Consider the following 26,605-nt stretch of genomic DNA (forward strand, 5'->3'; position numbering starts at 1 on the left):
GAATGTTAGGACAGTTTTATCACACCTGAAGGTAGCACAGAGGTACATCGACTTATTGGATGTGTCTTGTGGTTCTTTGTTATAATTATAGTGCTCACTAGTCATTAGGGAGTTATCTCTTCCCTCTGTCAATCACAGGTCATTATTAACCTGATAAGGCTGCTCTTCCTGGTGTTTAGTTGAATAAAGGTTATAAATTATTAAGTGATCGTCCATAAACAAAGCAGATAGCAGCATGTTCGCACCAACAGACTTTCCTCTTTGATCTCAGAGCTAACCAGAGCAATCACCGCGGTGTGAGAAGATTTAACTCCACAGCTTCAGGGGGGAGTCACTTAATAAAACCTGTGATGAAACGGCCTCACCCTGCTGCAAGGAGCCGCCAACCACCTCCAAGTATTTCATCACTCTGGGTCTGAGAGCAAAGTCGCACTACTGTAAGTGCTGCTTCACAGGCTTTTCCACCTTAACGGGGCACAAAATTAATCTGCGTATTATATTTTTCCAGAATCAGGGAGATGACAGCGTCCTGACCTCACCTCCAAAATCTCCTTCTCCTATGAAAATGAATAGGATAAAAATACTTATTGGAACTCAAAAAATAAATTGAGCGATGGAGGAGTCAAGAGTTCAACTTCCTGTCTGTTATGTTATGTTTTTTTCCTCCAAACTTCAAAGCACCTGGACAGCATGTTTTCACGCTGACGCTCAAACCTCACGCTGTCGTCCAGATTTACATGCAACAAGTGCAACTGCCTCAGTATCTTTTATTGCCACCAACCTACAGTAATGAGGTCAAAGGTCAGGAGCACGGGGATATACACATTCCACCCTCTGCCAAATGTCAGTGTCATGGTGGCGTGTGTGGAGCGGCTGTGGCTCTCATCCTTGACCCTGGTACAGTCGGATGCTGATCATGTGAATGATCTAGTGATGTGTTCAAGAGCTGCTTTGAAATCTGGTGCTAAATAATGTCTCATTTTTTTATTCAATGTCAAAGTAAAGTTACATTTTCTCCCTTTTTGAATACTGTTGGCTTCACATGGATGTGTTGGACATCAGCATGAAGAATAATGTCTCGATTGCAATCAAGATTTTCTATGATGAATGAAGGATGGATTTAGCTTCTTATTATTCCCCTTTTCCATAAATTGAAATTGTTCCCAGGTGTCTTCAAGACATATCTGTGACATGTTTCACTCAAAATACCCAAGGATCAAACATCACAGCACTTTTTTCCATTCAAAACAGCCCTGTTTAGAACAACCGAGGAAACAACTCGTAAAACCACATGGATTTCAAGTTAGGCAGCCTGCAAATTACAGATTGTTTTGTCAATTCTCACATTTTTGGGTCCGAAAGGCAAGACAAACACCTAAATATATGTTAATCCTTCAAAAAGTGATATTTCCGTAATATGTCCCCTTTAAAGAAAGAGCATGCATTTTATTGTAAGTATGAAGCTCTGAAAGAAACTCAGTGCAATACTTTATTCAAGTGAGACCATTGGACTGCACTGTTTGACTTTATTAGGCAACAGGGGTTAAAAACTAGAATGTGAACTATTTCCAAATGTGTCATGGCCAGTTATAAAAATAAATCTGCCCCAGTACTTGGCCCAGTGAACACCAGTTCCATGGTCCAAATCTGCCCCATATACCAAATTATTGTCAGACAGCTACTTCCACATCTGGGCCTGTTCTGGCACACAGACAGAAAGTCTTGAATCGTCATAGCAACACACAAGCAATGCAAGAAAAAGGACAACAATCTAAAATTTAGATTGTTGAAAAAAGTTTTGTATTTTTAACCACAAAACAAATCTTCTAATATTAAACATTGCTCTGCCTCATAACCATCTATTTTCAAGTCTGGTGGTTCACTTTAGGAATAAATGTTTACATATCTGAATGCAGACCGGGCAGGTGTTTTTGTTTATAGAGGCGTATGAGTCAGTGAGATAAATTGTTCATCTTCAATAATATCCCAATGAATATTTGTATTGGATTTGTTTTGTGGCTGACTCACATCAGCTCGACAACAACAATTTTCACTTTAAGTCTGGCAAGGCCACGGATGAATCAGCCTGAGACAATGGATCGTTTCAATAAGCTGCGCAGTGGATGAAACACAGCCCTCGCCTTTATTTACTGTGGGCATCAGCATCAACCCTTTGTAAAGCTGTATATCGGATTAGAGGAATTCACTCAGCTGTCATTGGTCTTTGGGTCTGATTTTGCCACCGTCAGTTTCTGTAGGAAGTAGGCCAGAGCCACGTCTGTATGAGTCAGACCAAGTTTTTGTATCTGCAGTACATTTTTTCCAGTGAAAGTGAAGAGCTGGAGGCGCAGAGCTGTCCGATCAAAGCTGTGAGTCAGTCCAGGAAGTCAAAGGTGAACCTGCAGCGAGTCACACTGCTCCGCAAAAAACACCAAACGTTCACCGCTAAATTAGTGAAATTACATTGATAGCCTGAGGCTTATCTGATGTTTGTTTTTGTTCTGCTATCATAAAGCTCATGGATGTAATATCATCATTATGTAAACACCGATTTTTAATGTTGATTTAGTTTTCAAACTACTGTGGATAATAAAAGCATTTCTTCCAATCATGAAGATCTGAGTGAGCTTCGAGCACCAAGACGAAGAATACACCACATTTTAAATTATACTTGTGATTCAACATTCAAAGTAAATTGTCACTTTTGCCGACAGAAAGTCTCAGTCATGTATAACTTCCTGCTCTGATAGCCGACATACCAGTAATACCAGCTCAGCAATTTGCTTGATAAGACCACCTGGGGCTTCAGATAACTGAAAACTGAAGCGGATTTAGTCATCATGGCAACGAATTACAGACATATTCACAGTGGAAAGTATCTGTAAGAGAAGAAGAGGTGTCAGCGGGACATTGTGGAGGTTGTTTTGGTGTCTTCCCTAGCGGTCGTCAGGATATTGTATCTGTCACGCTGCATGATGAAGACGATGAAAGGAAATTACTAATGAGATTTATTAGTCATTCGCACTGTTCCTCAGTTGTACGACAAAGAGGTTATTGGATTTTTATTTACATTTATCGTCTACGCACCAGAGGACAAATGTGTTTCACTCTCTCCTGCTGAATTACTGAAGTGTAGGCTATAGAGTGTGTAGAGTATTTCCTCTTTACCACACGGAGAGTTGTGTTGGTAAAAAGTTGTTCTAGTTTTAAATGTATCTGCACTGGACGAGTGAGCGTTAAATGAAGCTGACACACTGTTGCTATGGTTACCGTCGGTTTAATAATACCTTGCAAACTGATGTGGTGAGCAGACACCCGTGTTTTCCCTCAACTGTCTCCTGCAGACTATGTTTAAAGGAGCTGTTTATAAGTTTTAGCCAGTGCTACGCAGCCTGTGTGTTAGCATAAACAGCTGTTTATTCACCGGCCTCACCAAGGGCTTTTACTATAATTTCAGTCAAAGTCAGAGGATATAATAAGTCCCCACTGACTCGGTATCGGAAAAGTGGATCAGGCAGGTGCCAAGTAGCCTACTCATTTTAATCTAACAATTGCTGATGAGAACCGTGTCAAAAAGGAAAAAAGGAAGAAAAAAAAAAAATCGATCACAGACTTCATGATCGATTACCATGGCAACGAACAAAGCTTCGAAGCTTCGATTTTTTTGGGTCAGCCCTAATCTGATGAATGTAAACAGAATTTATTTACAGAAAAGGTATTCCTGCTAGCAAAGTTCACCCTAAAGGCCTAAGAGCAGCGTAGGAGTAGGCTATAGTGAAGCAAACACTATCACCGTCTGTATGTATGCACGTATGTAGTAGCCTACTGTGTATGTGGGTGTGTATATGTATGCATGTATGGAAGTATATTTATTTATTTTAGTTTTTTTTTTTTTTTTTACAACAGTGACATGTGCCTCCCAGAACTGTGGGGGAGCTCCGGAGAGGGAAAAAAAAGAGAAACCAATGAAGGAGCGAGCTATTTCCGGCCGACTTGCATAGTTCTGCTTTAAAAAAAAAAAAAAAAAAACTAACTATAGAAACATAATCTTGTGTACACTTTAAAGGTATCATATCAGAACAGTTGGCTCCATTTCATTCAAATAAGAGAGTTAGCTGTAGCCACTGCACCGTGTCTCTGCAGGGAGATGTTTTTTGCAGCTTGGTTGAAAAAAAATAGACAATTTACAGTCGACACGGTTCAAAAATCTGATTTGTACGAGTGCTTGTTTCCTGTGGGGAACCTATAAAGAGCCGGAGGAGGAGGTGGTGATCATCATATGGCCATAAGTACAGAAATGTGGTGCAGGAGTGTAGCTGTCGGTAGTTTAACGTCTCCAAGCAACAGGGTCTGTCAGTTTTCTGACAGGTCAATAAAAAGGACACCGAAAAAAAAACTGCAGCCGCACAAAGTGAATTGAACCTGACAGGCAGCAAAGACGGCGTGAAGCATTACAGACATTTTCATACACTTCTCACCCACAGTGCCTTTTAGCACAGTGGGTCTCGGTGGGAATCAAACTCACGGACTCTCACTGCCTGCTGCTGTTGGAGCTTTTCACAGAACGAAGAAGGTTATTGGAGTGAAGGACCGTCTTTTAGTTCAGTATATTTACCTCTGAGAGTCAAACGTGACTCTGTTTTGTTTGTATAAGAGAAACTGACACACACAGAGACACACTACATTTGTCACTGTGCGTGAACCAGTTTCCATTTAATCTGCCCAGATTTGCATGGGAGGAAAAATCGTTCATCTATTCTTTTGATTTATTTTATTTTCCTGTGCGTGTGCGTGTGCGTGTGCGTGTGTGTGTGTGTCAACTCTCTTTCTCTTTTACTCTCTTTTTAGATCCAAATACTCTTTCCTCTCTCTCTAACCTAGTTTAGTTTTTTTCCCCCTCTCTCAGCATCTTCTGGTCTCGTTCCCACGTGTGTGTGTGTGTGTGTGTGCATTTGCTTGTGTATTTGTACGTGTGTGTGTATGTGTGTACTTGTTTGTTTGCGTGAGTGAGCGAGGGCCTGAGCTGTCGGCTTGCAGCATTTTGGATGGATTTACCGAGGTTATATGAGGATTTCCCTCTCTCTCTCTCCCACCCTCCCTCTCTCCATCCTCCTGTGTGTGTGTGTGTGTCTGTGTGTGTGTCTGTGTGTGTGTGTGTGTGGTCTTGTGGGCTCTGAGGTAATTATGGGAGATTTCTCCCTCAATGGAGCGAGCAGGGGGCAGGTGCCTGAGGAATACTCTCTCCCTTCATTTTCTCTTTCAGTCTCTCTTGCTCTTTTTCAATCTTACCCCCTCTCTCTCTCTCTTTTCCCTCCTTCTCTCTCTCCTCCCTTCCTCTTTCACCTCTCTTTCTTTACCTTCCTCTTTCTCCCCTCCCTCTCCGTCTCTTTCTCTCTGTCTTCTCTCATCCCGACAGCACTCAGGTCATTAGATCATGTCACTTAATTTGTGTTGCCTGCAAATGCCAAACACACACGCACACACACACATTTAAACTGTAACACATTCACAAACACATAAACACAGTTGCACACATGCGTATAACCAAATAATTCAGAGAGTTGACAAACAGTCAACCACAGCTACTGAAACTCTGAATCTACTTATTAAACTGGTCTCAGGTTCATTGCATCTGTTTGTGGTGAATTATTATAAATAAAGTATCTGACCCTTTGAAGGACAGGTCGACGCTCAGCAGCTTTAATCTTAAAAGAGGCGTTTTAATAAACAGCTGTTGACCTGTAAGTGTTTGTGTCTCTCCGGCTCTTTTATAACATCAACGTCCCAGATTTTAAAAAAGTTTCTACATCCACAGAGAAATGCACACAGCCTGTATTCAGAAACTGAGCCTTAAAGGAGACATATCATGCCCCTTTTCCACAGATTAAAATAGTTCCCAGGTGTCTTATAGACATGTCTGTGATATGCTTTTGGTCAAAATACCCCAAGGATCAAACATCACAACTCTTTTCATCCTCTCAAAACAGCCCTCTTCAGAACGGCTGGTTTCAGTGCCTGTCCCTTTAAATGCAAATGAACCACTGCTTGCCCCGCCCCTTCTACTGGTCCCTGGTAGGGGTGGGATTATGCAAATTCGAAACCTAGTTACATCACTGGAAGAACAGTTCATAAAACCACGTGGATTACAACCTAGGGAGCCTTAAAATTACAGATTTCTTTTGTCAATTCTCACATTTTGGGGGCCGGAAGGCAAAACAAACACCCAAATGTATGTTAAAGTCCTTGTGAACGCCCACACAAGTGGTTAAATAGTGAGTCTCCACACCAGATAGTTGGACCAGTCCCAGCCTGGTCAGATGCGTACATGAACTGATGAAGCCTCTTGGATGAGAGGTGAAACGTCTTCCTAGACAAATAACAGTCCAGTTGCTTTCGATTTAACCTCCTTTGAAATACTGACCTGGGCAAATGAGAATATGCACCGGCTTATGTTAAAGAGCCTTCAAAAAGTGATATTTCCATAATATGTCCCCTTTAAAACCAGCTGTTGGGACTTCCTGTGACTTTGTGATGTCACAACAAAGCAGTCACCCAAAGCCCCGCCCTCTCACCACCTGGACCCACCATCCATCCAAATACTTTCCAAGGATTTGGTTTCTCTGAGTGTTTTATCCTGAAATCTGCTCTATTTTTTATTGGATCACTCAGTCAAAACAGTCAGCCAATCAGAAGAGAGCATCAGAGCCTCCTCCTCCTCCTCTTTTCTGATTGGCTGACACCAACCTGTTGTCTAGAGCTCCAGAGAGAAGTTGAGAGAGAGAGGAGATGGAAAACTACACTGAGATGTTTTTTTGCAAGATGATATCACTTTACATCTCCGTCATGGCTGCAGGAGATGATATTATCATTTTTCGTGTGTGTGTGTGTGTGTGTTTTTGACCTTTGCTCTTTTCATTTCTCCACTATCTCCACTCACCAGGTCTCTGTTTGCTGGACCGACTCACCGCTCTGAAGCATGAGACTCACGTATGAATAGTTCAGGTAACAGGTGATTCTTTTATTGCTTAATTTCTTTTGTCACTGACTTTGTCTTCACACATTCAAACAGCAAATGCAGATAATTTGCATATTCATGTTTCTCTTCTCATAGACGTCAGAGTTACAGTGAGATACGATGAAAGGAGTTATTATCAAGCTGTTGTGCTGCACCACGTCACTGTTTTATGATCTTGTCTCTCTCAGACTAAAATACAGGTTAACGACAGCTGCTGCCTCCGCTGACGGGTAAAAGTGAGTGATGACAGAGAGAGATAGACCCCCCCCCCCCCCCTCTCTCTCCTCCCTGGTAGAGATTGAACTGTCTGTTGTCGATCTCTGGGAATGATGATAGTGTAACGGTGGAGTGTGTGTTTTGGACCCCGAGTGATTTAATTAGAGGAAACGATGGAGTGGTTAAGGGGTTTAGAGAGGAGGGATGGAGTGGTGGAGGATGGCGTGGGACGGCTGGAGAGCAGATGAATGGCGGAGCGCTTGCAACAGGTCGCCATGGTCACTGATACCTTAAATAATATGACACTTAAAGGGATAGTTCAACATTTTTGGCAAATTGGCCCATTGCCATAATCGCTAAAGTCATAGCAGTAGGTTCGTTACCTTTAATTGTCGGTGCAAGCTATTTTTAGAACGGCGGAGCAGAGCGGTGAGCTGCTCAGAGCTACGCTACGGAAGCTCATGGGTTTTCATTTCTTGGTTTCCCTCATCAAACTCATCAAATACACAATCCAACAACTCCAAAACGCTCTGGTGGACAAGTTGTGACCTGCACATTCACCACACTATGAGATAATAACAGAACGTTACCAGACGGAGTTGTTTTAGAGGTAAATAACAGAGACTGCTGCTGAAAAACTGCCCCTGAAGGCAACATGCATCAGTGGTTTTGCATGAATTTACCTCTAAAACAAGGAACCCTTAACTCAGCCTTTAAAGGAAACCTTGAGTTAACGTGTTGAGTGCAATGAGCTGTTTAAACAATGCGAGTGATGTGATGAGTGGACGGAGAGTTAGAGCTGAGGGTGATGAATCGACTGCGGACAGGTGTGGAGAGATGCCAGCGAAGGTTAAGCCACGCCCCCTACGATGCAACACACACACACACAGAGAGGCAGAGACTCACAGGGAAACACAATGGGAGGGAGAAACATGACAAATATAACAGTCGGCTCTGTTACACCTGTTGACACCAGGTGTGATCCTCGTCCAATCAGCTGCAGCCTCATGTTGTGTCTATCAACGAGCCGCCGCTCTCTGACCTGTCGTTACCCATAAAGCCCGGGATATTTGTGTAGATCCCAACAGATGTTTACATGCGTCTTAGCAGAGCCACAGTTTGCAGTGAGGTGGGCGGAGCCTCAGGCTGAAAGAAAATGTGCTGCTTTAATTGTCTCCTCACTTTTTTTGTTTTTTCCCATCACTCACTTCTTCTTTCTTATCTCCTCTCTCCTCCTCCTTCATGACTCATCCCTCTCCCTCTCATTCCCATCACTCCCAGTCATTCCTCCTCCTCACTACTGCCTCCTTCCCTCCCTCCCTCCTTCTCTTTTCCCTCCCTCCTTCTCCCCCCCCTTCGTCTCTCAGATGAATCTTGTTTTCTGGTGACCGTCCAGCAACAGCTGTTTCTATTGGCTCTACGAGGTTTTGTGTGTTTATGTGAGTGTTTATGTGTGTGTGTGTTTCCCACTCACTCGTTCTCTACCTCTCTCGTCCTTCGAGCTCAAATAGGCTTCAGTAGCATTATTACTTTATAGCTACTGCAAAAACACACACACACAGTATTTGTTCTCTACTTGCACATGGTTGTGTGTGTATGTGAACCATGAATTCAGTGATACATTTCAGAAATACTCTCTCTCTCGCTCACTCGCTCCACGTGACTCAGGGATTATCTCTCTCAACCAAAATAAAGCAGAGAGAGAGAGAGGTAAGGAAATAAGAAGAGAGAGGAGAGGGAAGCCTTGTGGAGGGAGCCAGGAAAAGATAGAGAGAAGATGGATAAACAGACATGAAAATGAATGGGAGGGATGAAACACCAATAATCGATGCTCTGATAATCGCCCCGTCACGGATGATGTCATCACGAACACTTGACTGTGAATATTTTTCATGCCACAGATCAACATGTCAGCGGTGACTGATGTGATGCTCGTCGTGTTAATGAGACGGTTGTTGCCGTCGCTCGTCACCATGACGCCACATAAATCTTTACACAGTTTTTTTTTTTTTTTAACCTGTCGTTAACCGCAGGTGGATTTTCATAAACTCACCCTGAGGCTTTTCTCTCAGACATTAAACTCGCTGCGTTTACGCCTCTAACGTCACCACTGCTTCTCTGCTGAAGCTCCTTGTTATCGTCACTGTGCGACTTCGTCTCATTACAAACGTTATCTCGTCTTAAAGGGATAGTTGCATTTTGGCAAATTGGCCCATTGCCATAATCCTTATAGTCATAGCAGTAGGTTCGTTACCTTTAATTGTCGGTGCAAGCTATTTTCAGAACGGCGGAGCAGAGCCGCGAGCTGCTCAGAGCTACGCTACAGAGGCTAATGGGATTTCTTGGTTTCCCTCATTAAACTCATCAAATACACAATCCAACAACTCCAAACCACTCTGGTGGACAAGTTGTGACCTGCACATTCACCACGCTATGAAATAATAACAGAACGTTACCAGACAGAGTTGTTTTAAGGGATAGAAGGAAGGAATGCAAAACCGCTGATGCGCGTTCCTGTCGGGGCAGTTTTCCGGCAAGCAGTCCCTGTATTTACCTCTAAAACAACTCTGCCTGGTAACGTTCTGTTATTATCTCATAGCGTGGTGAATGTGCAGGTCACAACTTGTCCACCAGAGCGTTTTGGAGTTGTTGGATTGTTTATTTGATGAGTTTGATGAGGGAAACCAAGAAATCCCATTAGCCTCCTCTCAACAGCTCGCGGCTCTGCTCCGCTGTTCTAAAAGTAGCTTGCACCGACAATTAAAGGTAACGAACCTACTGCTATGACTATAGGGATTGTGGCAATGGGCCAATTTGCCAAAATGTTGCACTATCCCTTTAAACATCAGGAGCTGTGAGCGTCTCCTCCTACGTCTGCAGCCACAGAGAAAACACTCGTATTTACATGGTCGCCACCAGCCTCTGAAATCCTTGAAAGTTAATGAATTTGAAAAGTGGAAGTGATCAAACATCCAGGCCTCCTCCACTCTGTCTTGTTGTTGTTGTTGTTGTTGTTGTTGTGATATTCACAGGAGCCTGATAGCTCGTTATAGAAATGAGTGTTATAACAGTAATGAATCCTCATCTGTCTGCGTCTCAAACTCTGCTGTGATTGGTGCTTCTTCTGCTTTACCTTTCTTGTCCCGCTCACTCCACCAACTCCATAAATATTTCATCTCCTACATTTGTATTGCAGGTGTGGACCAGTGTTATTGAGGGAGACAGATACATCAGCACCTGGCTTCCAGGATCAGTCAGAGACTTTTAATGACCATCACCCACTCCCAGTGCTCCAAAAATAATAAATAATAATAATACACTTTATTCATGTAGCACAGTTTACAGTGTTTAAAGTGCTCTCTAAGAAATAGATGACATAGAATGAGTTGAATAGACACATGAAAATACATAAATGGATATAAAACATGTCAAAACCATATAAGTGGAGTAATAATATAATAAAACAATAAATAATTAAAATAAAGTAGGTTATACATAGAAAACTTAAACTTGGTAAGAAATCAAAACTTTAAAATTGTGATTGTAACAGGACGTGAAGGCTCAGAGCTGTAAAAAATGATCCCACTGCTTTGTTTGTCTAATCCAAACTCCCAGTCGATGTAAAAGCAACACCGGTGTGTGTGTGTGTGTGTGTGTGTGTGTGTGTGTGTGTGTGTGTGTGTGTGTGTGTGTGTGTGTGTGTGTGTGTGTGTGTGTGTGTGTGTGTGTGTGTGTGTGTGTGTGTGTGTGTGTGTGTGTGTGTGTGTGTGTGTGTGTGTGTGTGTGCGCGTGTGTGTGTGCGCGTGCGCGTGTGCGCGTGCGCGCTGAGGACGGTCGGTGTGTGATTGTGTCGTCACAGTTTGGCTCTGAGCTCTAGGAAAACTGTAGAGTGTGTGTGATGTTGTTTGGAGCGAGCATCATCTCAACACACAACCTCACACTGCACAGCAGGAGTCCAGTAGTCACAGTGTTACATCACACACAAACACACACACACACAGAGGAGAAGGAGAATCTATGAGTGTGTGTGTGTGCGCATCAGGTGTTTTTATATTCTCTGTGACTACACGACTGTGATCACAGCACAGTGTGTGTTTGTACTGTATATACATACACTGTGTACAGTATACAGACATTATATCTTCATGATTGTACACCTGGTGTGTGTGTTTGTGTCAAACTTGTATAGAAGTTGTTTCTCCTCGGCTCACATCAGTTCAACACATGTGATCAGTGTTAACAGTGTAATCAATGTTATATCCATACTGCGTTCAATACCCATTATCTTTACTGTTCATCCTCACAGGGCCTGACCGGAGGCTGGAGCCAATCACAATCTATCACAGGTGGGTGTGTGTGTGTGTGTGTGTGTGTCTTATATTATTACCGTAAAATTCGGAATATAAGTGGCAGTCTATTTATGAGGGTCTCAAACTGAGAAAACAAGGTTTTCTATTCCTATTTTTTAAATAAAAATGTTATACAAGTTATTCCACAAGTCTACAACATGAAGTTTCTGTGCTGCATTGTAGCTCTTGTTATTTTTAATTAAAAAAAGAAAAAAGAGATTGCGGGGTAATTTGAATACTGTACATTTAGCGCAATATAGCACGTGTGTGAGTGTGCCCGCATGTTAGAGAGAGACCGAGTCCAGCAGGAGGAGGGGCTGACTGACAGAGATGAGAGACGGTGAAACGCTGTTAAAAAAACATAACAATAAGATTATTTTCTGTGAGAGACTATGGCGGACCCAAACAAGTCTCGTGAATTAATCAGAAAAAAAACACCCATGTAGTCGTATGCGGATACAGAACACATCACCGTTTACACCAGACTCACAACGCGTCCATGACCGCTTCTTGAGGTGGTCTGGCCTATCGGATCACTGTACTTTAATGTGGTCAAGCTCCATCTGATTGCTATCTGATCACTGAAAACACGGTGTAAACGGGGTTGAAATTTACCTTGGTCTATAGGTGGCACCGGTGTATAACCCGCACCCAACTTTTTAGATGAAAAAAAGGAAAAAAAAAAGTGTGACTTATACACTGAATTTTACGATACATATCTGTAGTTTGTCTTTTATTATAAAACTCTACTGCTGCTCAGAGTCTGTACATTGTTTCCCTGTTTATTGACGACACTCAGGTGAACAGTTTTCTGATCAATACTCTGTGTGTTTCCTCAGATCTCACAGCCGTGACCTGATGCAGCAGGTGGGTCAGTGAACGCATCACCACACACAGGTGAGAGAACCTGCACCTCCCATACTGTAACAAGGTGGAAATGGTTAAACGTGTGTGTGTGTGTGTGTGTGTGTGTGTGTGTTTCAGCAGCAGAGCTCAGGTACGATGATTAATGTACAGATCCAGACTCAAGACGTGTCCACACACAAACACAGACACACACACAGACAAGTGAAGACAGTAATTATGAGTTTCTATCTTCGTGTCCTTCCTGTGTGATAATGTGGCTCTCATTATCTTTTATCCTCAACACACACACACACACACACACACACACACACACACACATTAAGCAGAAACATCACAGTGTGTTTACTTTCATGTTGTATCCACAAGTTTCTTTGTGTGTGTATGTATATATGTGTGTGTGCAGTGCTCTTTCTCTCATGACTCATGTTCTATTCCTGTGTCTCATGACAGTGTGTGTTGCTGCTGTTGAACACTGAACACACAACACTAACACACCACACACACAGTCCTCACACAACCAGCCACTTCAGACGAGCGATTTGATTGGTCGGCGGCGAGGTAATGAGCTCCCTCTAAAAATACTATTGTGGCCTCTCTCCGGCTTCCTGAGCTGGTTGTGTTGTTTGTGTTACACTTAAATCTCTGACATGTTTGTGATTCACCAGTTTCATGTAATGAGATTAATTCAGTCGTATCAGAACAATCGGACGACCTACGACTGATGAATCACACACACTTCAAGTAAAAGATTTAAGGTGGAAATTAAATAACGTGGTTGCAAAATCAGTAATTGATCAATTATTAATATTTAGTTGAGTATAATCTTGAGTGTGCATGATATTTATTTGTTCAAAACTAACTATGAAGGGATTTTTTTTCAAGTGTTTGATTATAGACAAATATGCTGCTCAGACAACTGGGACAACAATTGACCCAATCTGTTCCCTTCCTCCATCCTTCCTTCTTTCCTTCCTTTCTCCCTTCCTTCTTTCCACAATCCTTTTTCCCTCCCTTCTTTCTTTCCTTCCTGCCTTCCTTCCTTCCGTCCTTGCTTCTTCCTTCCTCTTTTGATCCAATTGACCTGGTCTGTTCCCTCCCTCCATCTTTATTTCCTTCCTTTTCCCTTCCTTCTTTCCCTTCTTCCTTCCTTGAACAAATCTGTTCTCTCCCTCCATCTTTCTTCCCATCCTTCTTTCCACAATCCTTTTTGCCTCCCTCCCTCCCTTCCTTCCCCTCGTCCTTACTTCTTCCTTCTTTTTTGACCCAATTGACCTAATCTGTTCCCTCCCTCCATCTATCTTTCCTTCCTTTCCCTTTCCTTCCTTCCTTCCTTCCTTCCTTCCTTCCTTCCTTATTTCCCTTCATCCTTCCTTCTTTCCCTTTGTCCTTCCAGCATTCCTTCCTTCTATCCCTTCGACCTTCCTGCCTTCCTTCCCTTCGTCCTTACTTCTTCCTTCCTCTTTTGATCCAATTGACCTGGTCTGTTCCCTCCTTCCATCTTTATTTCCTTCCTTTCCCCTTCCTTCTTTCCCTTCTTCCTTCCTTGAACAAATCTGTTCTCTCCTTCCATCTTTCTTCCCGTCCTTCTTTCCACAATCCTTTTTGCCTCCCTCCCTCCCTTCCTTTCTTCCATCCTTCCTTCCCCTCGTCCTTACTTCTTCCTTCTTTTTTGACCCAATTGACCTAATCTGTTCCCTCCCTCCATCTAGCTTTCCTTCCTTTCCCTTCCTTTTTCCCTGCCATCTTTCCTTCCTTCCTTATTTCCCTTCGTCCTTCCTTCCTTCCTTCCTTCCTATCTTCCTTCCTTCCTTCCTTCCTTCTTTCCCTTTGTCCTTCCTGCATTCCTTCCTTCTATCCCTTCGACCTTCCTGCCTTCCTTCCTTCCGTCCTTACTTCTTCCTTCCTCTTTTGATCCAATTGACCTGGTCTGTTCCCTCCCTCCATCTATCTTTCCTTCCTTTCCCTTTCTTTTTCCCTGCCATCTTTCTTTCCTTCCTTCCTTCCTTCCTTCCTTCCTTCCTTCCTTCCTTCCTTCCTTCCTTCCTTCCTTCCTTCCTTCCTTCCTTCCTTCCTTCCTTCCTTCCTATCTTCCTATCTTCCTTCCTTCCTTCCTTCTTTCTTTCCCTTTGTCCTTCCTGCATTCCTTCCTTCCTTCTATCCCTTCGACCTTCCTGCCTTCCTTCCTTTCGTCCTTCCTTCCTTGACCCAGGACTCAGGAGGACAATAGGAGGGTTACTTCAAATGTCACTTTATTATACATTTACCAAAAACAATGACAAAGTCCAGTCCAGAAACACTCAGAGGCCTCACTGCAGGAGGCATAAAAAATATGTAATAAACTAAACAATACAGGACTTTACACACCGGGGACGTTTCCTCCACATTGTGCTTTAAACCTGCATAAGACACACTACTGTACTTGTTGATTATCCCTCACATATTCATGTTTACGTTCGCCAAACCTGCTGCGCCACAGTCAACTCTACTACTGTAGCTCCAACACAGCAGCTCACTCTCTGACCACTGTTTGTAAAGTTTGTGTCCCTTGTCAAATAAGACAGGGTGGTGAGAGACACAGGTTACATGATTAATTGATGCATTTAGTCGCTGGGCGGAAGCTCAGAAAAATCAGTCTCACTCCAAAATAATATATCATAACACATTTTTTGCTGCCTAACTGATTCAATTTGGTGTGAATGGGCTCATGATAAAAACCAAAATGCATCCCTGGTGAGGTTCTCATCATGTAAACAATGACAACCATAAAGGTAATAATGAGTAATTTATGTTGTAAATAGAATAAAATAAAATAAGTGTAAATCAGGTCACAGATAATAACAAGGAGAAGAAAGTTCTTTCTCTCTCTTACTCTCTTTCTTGGACATACATTCAGTCCTTCATCCATTGAGGTAAATCATTTATTTGTTGTTCTTTCCTACAACAGTCGTTCAGTTTTTCATTCACCTGTCCAGAGTGTCACTCATTAAGCAGCCAGGTCACTTTCGGATTGATCTTTATCTTCATACTCTGACCTGTTAGGATCAGTGTTTCCCTTCAGAAATGTCCTGCAGCTGTTTTTAAGACGTCTCCGTCTCACTGTGTCTCTCAGCAGCTCCTCTGTCCACGCTGTTTGCTGTTTGCTGTTTACTGTTTGATTCAGGTACATGTATTTTATATCTGTGACCTTGTTTCAGTCCGAGTCTCTACCAGGGAAATTCTGTGGAACTTAAAGGAGGAAGCTGATAAAATGTTTTGAGACAATTTGCTTTTATGGCTTATTACACAGAAAGGGAAAAGATAAGGAGCTCCTTGGGGCTGTTTGGTAGAAAGACTCTCTGCACAGGCCACTGAGTTCAGTTTAAATGGAGCTCTGTACATGTATGGCTCCACCATTGTGTTGCATTGGTGCTTTTTCTGCAAGAATTTTGATGCAGGATCATTTAATAGCTTGCTCATTTGACAGTTACTCTGGACTTTAATCGTTATTTAAAAATTAAAAAAAAACAACAACTTTCAATGTTAAAATCTTGTGCTCCAACTCATGGTCAGGAGTTGGTCTGGGTCATTTTCTGCTAATAGGCTCCTCCCATGTTTGATGTCCAGTAGCTGTTTGTTGCATCAGTCTGGGGAGTATCAGTGTTTATCGTGTCTCTCTGCTCCTCCTTAATGAGCCGCTGACCACAAACAAGAACTTTCTCAGTCTGAAGTTTCAGAGTCTTATCCGGTCTGATTAGGATTGAGATGTGGTTCGATCCCCAGTGCACGTGGACACTGAATAATGAAATACTGAACCCCAGATTGTGTTGGAAATGGTAGGAAAGCCCTATAGTGGAAGTGAAGACTAGAAAAGCTTGATCCGCGGAAGAAAACTAGTCCCTAAACGTCACATAATTGCTAGTGTTTTTGTTCGGCTCCTGTCACTTCAGGTTCTTCCACTTAGAGACTTTGTTCAGACAGAAAACTGACGGCAACAAAGAACCTGTGGCTCCTCCTTAAACATGCAGTGATTGAGTTGGGACGGCAGCTGAGCGGCTGCCAGCTCCGTCAGGTTGAGACAAATAATCCAGACCTGAGGCTGTAAACAGAGGTGTGAAGCAGCAGCTGCAACAAAAGGAGCAACTAATCACCCTCCAAACGTCTCCGACACAACAAGCCAGATCGAGACGGAGGAGACGCGGCAGAGTTTGGCTCCGTCTGGTTTAAATCTGATTTCACTCCCACAGCCTGATGAAGACTGCTATTTTAAATTAGGATCTAAAGACGGTCCTGACATATTGTTACAGACATATACTTGTATCATATCTGAATAAGATACCTCAGAATAACCCTGTAGATCTGGATCTATCTTAAAGACGACTGGAGGCCTCCAGCTGTAATGAAATTGAACTCCAGTCAATATTTCTTTCATATGGTGAGTGGTTCCTTTTTCTGGGAAATTGCATTCAACTTTTCTCTCTCTCTGCAAAACACAGATACAATAAAAGAATTTAAATGTTGGAAAGAGATTATTTTCCCTCATTCTTGTTCTATATTTGACTTTCAAGGAAGCACCTGCGCAGTTTCAAAGATTCTTGTCTTATTTTTAATCTAAAATCCATGGGAGGACAGAAATATGTTATTCAGCACAAAGTTCTTCACTGAATGACTTTATAGAGGAATAAGAAATATTTGGATGGAAACTGTGTTGGTGTCTGTCTCTTCATCTGTAACATCTGTATTTCTAATGAATGCAAAACATTTCCTTTTTTGAATACATGCGTTGCATATTTCTCCATCGTTCCTCTGCAGCAGCGGCTTCGCTCTGCGGCGGCTAAACAAATGACTGCTCCAACACACAGTAACAAGTGGAACAGATTTTCTCTCGAAGGATTTCACACACAACTGGAACCGACTCATAATCACAGTCAACACTTGTTCCCAAATATTCAAATTTGGATCCTGCCGCTGCCATAAACCTTCCGTAAATACTCAGATCTTCAAATCTCCTGTCAGGATTAGCAGTTCAACCTCAGGTCACAGAGAGTGAAACAACCTGGATCTGATGTGATGATAAACTGCAGGTTTCATACTTATACTATTTATGTGATACAGGTAAAGATTTACATTTTTAAAGGAGTTGACTTCTGTAAGTTTTACACAACTAATAGTGGCAAACCTAGAAGAATCATAAGTTAAAGGAGAATTCCGGCCATTTTTGACCCCTAAGTCGTTTTCCTGATGGTCACCCAGTGTTAGGGGGAGGAAAAAACGTGACCAAAATTAATGCAGGCAAACCGGACTGGCTAGACGACGCTAGGGATAGTGACATGGGGGCAATTCTTTCACCCACAACAAACACTCAAAAAACAAACACACAAACAAACATCTATCAAATATCTATGGTACATGACTCGAATCCTTACGAGACACCACTCAACTCATATAGTGTACAGTACAGTATAAACTTTGTGTTTTTGCATGTAATCACTCACCTCAGATAACTCTGAAACACCCTGGAAAGACATTACTATCCGATCGCAGAGCGCCTGCTCTCCCCGCCACAGAAACAAACACTTTTTCCTTGTTGTGATGATTTCTTTACAAAAATAAACGGTCAGAGATATTATGGACATTACCACTGCACTGCTCGACCGTTTATTTTTGTGAAAAATGACCGGAATTCTCCTTTAAACTTTAGTCTTCATCCCTGTGGAGACGACACATTCACATTATGTGAATCACTTCTTTTTCTTCTGCTAAAGTTAGCATGCTAACCAGCTAGCACTGTCATATGGTCACTTCACTTTCCGATACCGAGTCACTGTAGCATGTAGGCTGTACTGAAGATGTAGCACTGTATTTATAACCTCATGTCTTGTCTTGTAAATGCAACATCAACATCATAATAATAATAATAATAATAATAATAATAATAATAATAATAATAATAATAATAGTAGTAATAATAATAATAATAATAATACAGCTTTTAATACCATTGGTGATGTAACGACAACAATAACAGGACATTTACTGGTCAGCTTTTAACTCTGCTGGATGCTGTGGCTAATTTATGTAGGTCTTTACCATTGTTAATGCTAAAATGCCTTTACATAGGGTATGGTGTGTGTCTGTGTGTGTGTGTGTGTGTGTTCTCTTCAGGGGCTGAAGAGCAGAAGTTGCCTTGAACAGACACCGGCTCATTGAAACATCAATGACAAGAATGCGACACAGAGTACACACACGCTGCTTTGAGTCAACCTCACACACTCACAGCCCAGTGGACACACAAGTACACACACACACACACACACACACACACACACACACACACACACACACACTCACTCACTCACATACACACATACAAGGAGTTCAGATGAGTCAGTGTTTGTATAATGTACATTCTTATTAATGTACACACACACACAGACTCTCAACTTTTACAACACACTGGAATCGCACACATTCTTTACAAGAACTCACACTCTATGAGCCAATGCAGTTACGCCCAGTTACGCACACTCCCCTCTGCACACACAGACACACACTCCTGTCTGCACCCTCCCACATCAGAATCCCGAGACCAAACCACAGGTCAAAATTATTCAGATCAATACTCAGATGTTTTTCACAAATAATAAGAATCAGTTATTCAGGTCACAAAATCCAAATCAGATTCAAATTGAATGAAATAATTTCATGAGTTTGTTCTGTGTTAATAAGAATAATTAATCACAGTTCATTCACCATGGGAGCTGCTGCTTTCTTCAAATGTGATTCATTTTATATTTTCTTCCCTGAAGTGATTTCACCATCTCGCTGCAGCTTTTTTTTTTTTTAAATTGTTTTCACATTTTACCCGTCAATTTGAGTCCATTTAATAAAAAGCAGGAACATCATAAACTTAAATAGCCATCAGCGCTGATTCACTGTAGTTTGGTTGTTTATGCACTTGTTTCATGAATGGATTTGTCCTGCTCATTTATCAAACTGATGAAACTAAACCAGTCTTAGCTTCAGTATTTTCTTTTTTCTTTTTACAAGGAAGTAGTTGTGCAGAGAAAAAGTGCATGTGTGACTGATCTTGTTTCACTTGTGGGGGCAGTTTTATTGCATCATGTTTTATTCTTCCAGTAACTTCTGATTACATATGTAGGCCTACATTCATACTGTTTTGCAATAGAGAACCAGTTCCTTTAATCCTGCAGCCATATGGACACGAGTGAGTTTCAAATGAGAATGTTTTTGTTTTTTTTTGCCTTTGCATAAAGCAGGGATTCTTTAGTGTGCAACCTTTCATCATTAATAATAAAACTACTTTTTCTGCTCAAACTTTGATTATTCAGGGAGAAAAACAAAATTCAAACAGAGCTTTGAGACTTTGGAAATTATGATTATGAATAAAACCACCTGTTGCAGTTCATCACTCTCTGAATTAATCTGGTCAAACATGGTGGAGTAAAACAGATCTGAGATCAGTTTCTGGTGTAAGTGATCATAACTGTCAAGTCTCCTCCGCCTCTGGCTGTGTCGACGCCTCGTTGACTGCAGAGACTTTTTTTTTTTTTTAACCATGCATCTCTACTTAATGAAAGTAATAAGAGGTTTTAATGAGGCCGGTTTAATGAGCGTCGTCCTAGTTTAAATTCTCATGGAGGCACTAGATATACTGAGAAAAAAAAAAAAAAGGTTCTGGACTTAATGGGATTCATAAAAAAACTCACTAACAACAATTGACAGTTGTTGCAAAGAGGCAGCTGAGGGGGACGCTACAGCTCCTTCAGGTCTCATCCCAAACCCCGATCACGTAATGAAAGTTTTTAAAGTGATTTAAAAGGAAAATCCGATTCAGTCACTCTGAAGCCTTCAAGGTTAGAAAAAAAATGCTCTGCTGTAAAAAAAAAGAAAAAAAAGAAAAGAAAACTGTATAAAGCCTGATTTTCTGTTTCTGTAACTTTTAACTGCTTTCATTGCAGAGCGGTCTGCAGCATGACGGATGGAGAAGAGAAGAGATGGTTTTGAAGTGAATCATCTGCTGAACCTGCGACTCAATCAGGAGGTGAGATTGTAAACAAGCGTTTACTGTTTCCACTGCTTCAGAGCCAAAACCATGTGGTGTCAGCATTAACTCCCCAATCTGCAGCCCCTCTGCCCATCTATCACTCTCCTCTACCTTGTGTGTATAACTCCGCCGTGCATGTGTTTGTACTTGGATCAATATTCCCGGTAGGAACGGCTCGATTCGCCTCACGTTCGTCCCCTCCGACAGCCGTGACAGAGCCAACAGCAGAGTATGGATCAGCACCTGCTGCCGTGTGCTGATCCATACTCTCTCTCTCCGACTAGAGCGCTAATATCTAAACAACCGTTCTTTACTTGTGTTGTTGTGTACGACGGTGTGGCAGCACGCACACACAAGCAACAGCAGCTGTGTGATACGTGTGCAGGTCGCCCTCGTCTCGTCGTGGATTGATTTTAACAAAGCTGACGACCGTCATAGAGATTTTTTCCTCGTAGAGACTCCAAGGCCCCAGCTCTGCTCTGCTTTTTCTTTTTTCTTTTTTTTTATCATACGAGTTGTCACAGCAACTATTAATTCTGTAACTTTAAGCTTTTCTGGCTTGTGACCCTAAAACTGAAGCCTGTGACCCCCTGCTGCATTCACAAACACCACAACAGGCTTTTTAACAGGATCAAAAAAGTGGAAGAATCACAGAGGTTGAAAATGGCCATTATCATAATGTAACATAGCTAAGATAACAACAACAAACAGTAACAATAATCACAAGTAACTGAAGCACAGCAGTGAAAATTGACATATAGCAGTGCTTGAGAATAAAATGCATTATCATGTGCAGGAAATGGGATATAATGCATTTTCTGTGCATATAAATAGTTTGTGAGACAATTAAAAGCATTAGTAAAAGTATTATTTAGAATAGTTGAATTAAATATTCTGTTTTTTGTTTTTACATTTTATTTTTTTATGTTCAAAATAAATAAATTCATTCATTCATTCATTCATTCAAAAAATAACTAATAAACTACAAAGAAGAGATTAACAGTTGCCTATATAGACTTCTTCAGTCTACTTTTTGTTCAGTGGCGAGACAGAGGTGGGGATGAAGGAGGATTTAAAATGGTTGCCTTTGCATCTAATAACTCTAAAACGCTTTCCTGAGGTGCAACAACTCATATTCAGAAATTATGAAACTGTTACTTACTTTACAACAACAGTGATGTGAAGAGCACAGGACCTGGTAACTTAAACTGAGACCAGTGTGATGTAACATACTCCGGGATGAATCTCAAACTGGAGCTGGGACTTTTCAGCACCTCAGGTGCAATAAAAATGTGCATGAGCCCATCAACTGCACTGTGTGGGGCTTAGAGATATGATGGTGGCAAATATGAGGAAACAACAGTATTGAAGGGATAGTGCAACATTTTGGCAAATTGGCCCATTGCCATAATCCCTATAGTCATAGCAGTAGGTTCGTTACCTTTAATTGTCGGTGCAAGCTATTTTTCGAACGGAGGAGCAGAGCCGCGAGCTGCTCAGAGCTACGCTACGGAGGCTCATGGGATTTCTTGGTTTCCCTCATCAAACTCATCAAATACACAATCCAACAACTCCACAACGCTCTGGTGGACAAGTTGTGACCTGCACATTCACCACGCTATGAGATAATAACAGAACGTTCTAAAACAACGCTTCTGGTAACGTTCTGTTATTATCTCATGCAGGTGCGGCCCCCTGCATCTCAAAAGTTAATGCTTATATTATTTTTTACACCATAATAGATTGTTTTAAATAACTATAAAAAGTGATTGACTCATTTTACAAAATATTAAAAAGACATATAATTTTGATAAGAGCTGTGACAGTGTTTACACTCAGAGGTTGGTTAACTTTCCAGGGAAAGGCGTGGACTTTCTGTTCAAATGTGTGTACACACACACACACACACACACACACACACACACACACACACACACACACACACACACACTGTTGTTGGTGTGCGTCAGCCTGTATGTACATTACACTTCCAGTTGAGTTTGACTTCCTGTTTGATGCTGTTTGTTCTTCCACTGGGAAAAAAGTGAGTTAAGGACGTTTCCACCCGGTGAGTTCACACTTCACATAATAACTTTAGAAGCCATTACATAGTCTGATGATCCTGGATCACATCTATCACAACATCATTTACAGGCTGCACAGGTAAAGACAGTATAGAACAAAAAGCAAAATCAATTTTGTTTTTTGAGTTTGAGTTGAAATGAATCAGAAATGAACATCCACACTGAAATCACAACATCACAATATGAAGCACACACACACCTGGACTCACACCTGCTGCAGTAAAACTCAGACTGACGGTTGATATGACCACAGCTCCTGTTTTACATGAAACTGAATGGGACACTGCCTCAGTCCTCACTCTGCACCTCTGGCTCTCTCTCTCTGTTTCACTGACTGTCTCTAGTCAGGTTTCCAACTAAATGTATCAAAATTTTTGAGCAAATTTTGTGAAAATGCACAAAAAGAAAATGCAAATTCATGCCATTTTCCATTCGTTATTGTTTTGCTATTATTGAGAAAAGACCTTTTTTCTCCCCCAGGATGATGACGCAGGTTGACCCAGTCGCTGCTCACACAAGTGGAGCTTCACTTCTCTGAAAAACATCGTAGCAAACTTCTAAACAGCCATCATTTGGACAAACTAACCGCACATTGGGGATCTAAACAGTTTCTTGCATGAAAAAAATATTAAAACTTAATGGTGCTACAGTGGGAAACAGCTTTTCGCTTGTTTTACAGCTGTATGCCGCTGCATTCTGGGAAACTTGTATAGCTACTGTATACTTCGGTGTGAACGGCGTCGGTCAACGTTTATTCACAAAACCTGTTTCCATAGCAAAAAGTCGCATTTTCCTTTTATCGATACACTGACAAATCCACCCCCCTCCAAGCGTAAAAAAACTTTTTTTGCGAATTCTTTGCCTTTTTTTTTTAATTTCTGGTGTTTCCATCCGAGTTTTTGTTCACAAATTTTGAAAATGCGAATTAGTGGATGGAAACCCCACTTCTGTCTCCGCTGGGGGTTTGAATCCATTTTCTGTCTTTCTGACTGTTTGCTTTTGTCTCATCTGCTCCATTTCTCTCTCCCTCCCTGTTGCACCATCACCCCAACCCTCTCCCTTTGACACAAATTCTCACAAGTAACCTCTTTTTTTTCCTTCTTTTTTTTTTTAAATGCCCCCCTCCACTCCACCCTTCAACCCCCTCCTGGTGTCATAATGCTGCCATCTTGTTTTACAGGAGGCTAAGAATGACACTGCCTTGGTACACTGGGTCATTTGGTCGTGGTTATAAATAAAGTCGTGACCTCTAACCAAGCCCCCCCACCCCCCCGTTCTGCTCTACTCCAGATATAGATTTCACGTCTTTTTGTGTTAAGTGCTGGACGATAGTTACCGTATGTCTTTATCTGGAGATCCAAAGCAGGCTGATATAATGCTGCAGAGCAAATTTCACTGTATCTGCAATAAGAAAGTCGTGATGTTTATATGACATTTTCAAAATAAAAGCAGTTCAAGAAACATCCTCCTATAGAAATGTTTGAGGGTTGTTTATCTTTGTGTCTCTACATTATGATGTGTGTGTGTGTGTGTGTTTGTGTGTGGGTGGATGTACACACCTGCCTGTGTACATTTAAATGTGTGTCTGCATTCGTGTCGATAGGGAGTGTTTGGTTGGTGTGCAGGGTCGCTGTGGAGAGAGAGGCTCGACAAACTCGACTGGCATCCAGACTGAGGAGAGATGAACCTGGGTGAGTGACACTGAGAGGGAGAGAGAGAGAGAGAGAGGCTGCTGAGTATTAGCTGTGATACAGTAGCAGCTTGTTTGTTAATGAACTTCTTTGATTTACATTTATTCCTCCATAATTTGTTCAGCAGGATGCGTCGCTACAGACAACACACATGAATCTGACTTACAGATAAAACCAGAGAAAAGAGAGTGATGAAAAGAGAGAGAGAGAGAGAGAGTGCAGCGAGGAGGCGAGAAAGAAGAAGGGCAAAAAGAGGAGGAGAGTAAAAGGGGTTGAGGAGATAACAGAGGGGGAAGAAGGAGGGAGGGAGGGAGAGAGAGAGAGGAAGGATAACAGGAGGAAGAGAAAGGAGGGGAGAGATGAGGATGAAAGAGCAGAACAGAGAGAAAGAGAGGGGGAAAAGACTGGAGTATCAGCAGAGAGAAAGAGAGAGATCAGAGCGAACCAGCATGGAAAAGACAGAGAGAGAGAGAGAGTGAGAGTGTTGAGTCATGTGACGGAGCAGCACGTGTTGGCCGACCCCCCCCTCTTTCTTTCTCTCTCTTTCTCTGGCTCACATTCCTTCCACTCAGATACAAGGGCTCCTCTTAGCCAATCAGGACGCAGCGTCTCTGAATCACTCTCTCTCTCTCTCCTCCTCTGTGTTTGACTGTGTCACTCGCTCGCTGACTGTGTGGCCCTCCAACACACACACACACACTCTCTCTCCCTCTCTCTCTCTCTCTCTCTCTCTCTCTCTCTCTCTCTCTCTCTCTCTCTCTCATCCACCTCTCTCTCCTCTGGCTGTCACAATCAAATGTATTTGACAGGTTTAGTTTAATTCTCCGACACTCAACCACCCTCTTTAATTAGATTTAATTATATATATTATTCAGACATGTATTATACATACATGCTCCATATATTCTATGAGTCAACTATAATCTTTTACACTATATAATATATTTATTTCAAACTGTTTTTCCAGGGTCTCTATGACATTAATTAATTTGAATTTCAAAATAAAAGTCTCTGCTGTTGATCCATGCTGGCAGGCAGGCGGGAATGAGGCACTGAAAGGGTTAAAGGCCCGGGGAACTGGAACTGATTAGTTTCACTTCAGTTTAATCACTCAGATCAATAGGAGATTAATACCTGCTTAATTGTTTAAGTCGTACTTAATGAGAAATTCTCCAAATTCTCCGGCCTCTCACATTATCAATAGTTGCATTTTTTTTTTTTTGTTATGACAATATTTGTTGAATTTACTGAGAGGACTAATTGAAAACAGGCAGATTAATCAATAATGAAAATAATTGCATGTCATTTTTTAACATCAGCTTGAAGCGACTCGACTCAGGGACTGAAAATAATAATGAAAATTGAATTTGAGTTGCTTTAAGGTGAAACAGCTCAGAGTCAGAGTCTGAAACCACACCATCCTGAGGAGAGGGTGTAACCCAATCACAGCAGAGAGGCGATGGTGAATAAACTGGGAAAATGTACAGGAAGATAAACAAAGAGCTTGTTGTAGATTTAACTTTGAAACTAAAAATGACAAAGCGAGAGATGTTTTCTTTCATCCGGACGTACTTTAGTTAATAATAATAAAAAAGAAAACCCCTAGATACTGACTCTAGTGGTCAGAAGAGGAACTGCAGCTTTCCAGTATTTGATTGATGCTTGAGAACAACCTACATTTTTATATTAGCCTATACCACCACTACACATGCACATGGAGTAAATTATGGATGAGAAAATATCGATTAGTATGAATATAGGCTGAGGGAATGCAAAAATATGATTGAATAAATACAGATGGACAAAGTTATCAGTATAAATCAGATCATCCTTCTTGTTTCTGTTCAGCACCACCTGACATCAGCGTAAGACAGAAACATTACAAATGCAGCAGCAAACAGCCTCACAGATTCATTCTTCTGTTCATCAGTCGTGTCAAATCCTCAGTCAGATGATGAAGCGTGCTCCTGATTATCAGTCCACCATGACTCAGGAGAGTTCAGGAAGAATCCAGCTGTGGTTGTCAGACCTGATCATAACCTGCTATGTCCTACTGCACCATGAGTGTGGGTTTGTGTGTTTCATGTGTGTGTGTGTGTGTGTGTGTGTGTGTGTGTGTGTGTGTGTGTGCGTGTTTCATGTGTGCAGCCTGATGTGATTCTGTTACAGTCATTTACAGCTGCTTTAACTGTGATGTATGAGTGTATGTAAATATTTCATCTCCCTCTCTTCCTTAAAGCTGGATGCATGTTTCCATCTGTCTCGCTTCCTGCTGTGTGTTAAGTAAGAGGATGCAGTGCTCACACACACACACGAACACGCACACACACACACAGAGT

General features: G+C 41.7%; 1 long non-coding RNA gene across 1 annotated transcript in view; it reads left to right on the forward strand.

Moving 5' to 3' along the window:
* LOC146979407 (uncharacterized) overlaps positions 1-26,329 on the forward strand; it is an 80,659-nt gene extending 54,330 nt beyond the window's left edge. Inside the window, exons 2-5 of the long non-coding RNA XR_015036870.1 lie at positions 12,420-12,477; positions 20,406-20,488; positions 24,179-24,266; positions 26,197-26,329. This is a non-coding gene — a long non-coding RNA (uncharacterized LOC146979407). The remainder of the gene's footprint in view (positions 1-12,419; positions 12,478-20,405; positions 20,489-24,178; positions 24,267-26,196) is intronic.
* Positions 26,330-26,605: the final 276 nt, after the last annotated feature.

Source organism: Trachurus japonicus, chromosome 10, assembly GCF_045865225.1.
Source record: "Trachurus japonicus isolate A0001 chromosome 10, Traja_1.0".
NCBI lineage: Eukaryota > Metazoa > Chordata > Actinopteri > Carangiformes > Carangidae > Trachurus > Trachurus japonicus.